This window comes from Myotis lucifugus, unplaced genomic scaffold (genome assembly GCF_000147115.1).
Source record: "Myotis lucifugus unplaced genomic scaffold, Myoluc2.0 scaffold_794, whole genome shotgun sequence".
NCBI classification, from domain to species: Eukaryota; Metazoa; Chordata; class Mammalia; order Chiroptera; family Vespertilionidae; genus Myotis; species Myotis lucifugus.
This window is the reverse complement of record NW_005871842.1, coordinates 135,550-137,104: the sequence shown is the minus strand read 5'-3', so window position 1 is coordinate 137,104 and position 1,555 is coordinate 135,550. Positions and strand designations below refer to the sequence as shown.

The following is a 1,555-nucleotide window of genomic DNA, read 5'->3' as shown; positions in this document are numbered from 1 at the left end:
AACAGTTAGTTTCACCAAGTAGAGAGCTAGTTATTCACCATAGTGGTTACATTGAGGTTGAGTAAAGAGGTTCTACAGAAACATCTGAATATACCAAACACTGCTCTCTTATCTATTGAATCTCTGTCTTCTGCTCTTTCTGGCATTTCACTTACTTGTGCACTGAGAGATATGTTTTCCAGACAATTCAGTGGGCATATGATAAGGAACAATTTGAATATTTCCATAAAATTGTAATTCAAAAATTAATATTCATCTTGAAAGAATTCTATAACCCTTTCTATCTATAGATTACCTAAAGCAAACAATTGATTTTTTTGAACCACATGGGTAAAATGATCATTTTGTTTATAAAGTAAAAAAAAAAACCACACCAAAAAACACAAAAAGAGGTAGAAATTACAGATGGAGATTATCTGACAATCTAGAAAGAATCTAGCGGAGAAAAGTTTACTAAGGATGCATATAGAAAGCTTGGGGTTATCATTTTTGGCCTTCTGCATTCTTTTTCTCCTATCACTGAGAAAGAGATCAGAAGATAGGAAGCATCCATACTTTCTGTTTGGAGTTTTATTAATTGAGAATGTGTCCCTCCCATTAGATAAATCAAATATCTACCAATTGCTAATGATGAGAGAGAAACAGCAAGGTCTGACTTGGGTAATGAGTTATATTGGAAAGAGACACCCAAAAATACATGAGAAATATAGGTAAATTTTCCTTAGCTTAATCTTCCTTGAACAAAAATGAGAATACAAAGAAAGCAACCTCCATTATTCTCAAGATTAAGTAAGTATCCCATTCTGTCTTTTAACTTCACTTCTGGCATTTTGCTGCCTTAAAACACAGCAATTTTCTGTTTCTTCAAATGCCATGTCCACTTCTGCCTTTCTTTTTTCCTGCTCCAGTTTATCCTACATCTTTCTCATTTTCCCTCCACACTCCTCTCTTAATTGCCTTTGTTCTCTCTCCAGCTCAGCTCTGTATTTTTCTTGTACAGCTTGAATCTGTTTCTGAATCTCCACCTCTGCCCTTTGGTACATCTTATTAGTGTAGAATCCTCCCTTGTTCTGGATCACCATGTGCTGGACCAGGTCCAGCAGCTGTGCCCTCTGAGCCTCCTGCTCAGCCCCTGTTGCCTTATTGTTGAACTCACAGTGATGATCCTTGAACTTCTCCATCAGCCTTTGAATGCCTTCTGGATCCTCCTTTAAGTAAGCATGGAACGCCATGCCAACTAATTCATCTTTCTGGGTGAATCAGAGAATCGTGTATCTCCTAGGCTTGATTCCAAACATTGCCAGCATGTTCTCCATAGCCCTTTTTTCTTCCTTTGTGTATTGGCCCAATGGGACCACCAGGAGCACAGTGTGAGGTCCTGGGGAGGTCAGGAGGATTAAAGGAACAATCTCCTCTGTAGAATCCAGTATGTCATATTTAAAATGCCAGGTGTGTCAATGATGACAATTTTTCCTCTATCCCATGTGCTGCTCCCTTTCTCACAGACCTTGTGATGGATTTTGTTGCAATGCTCTAATAATACGCTTTTTCCCCA

At 38.3% G+C, this 1,555-nt stretch overlaps 1 pseudogene; it reads right to left on the bottom strand.

Moving 5' to 3' along the window:
- Positions 1–726: 726 nt before the first annotated feature.
- Positions 727–1,555, bottom strand: part of LOC102422354 — an 8,089-nt pseudogene continuing 7,260 nt past the window's right edge.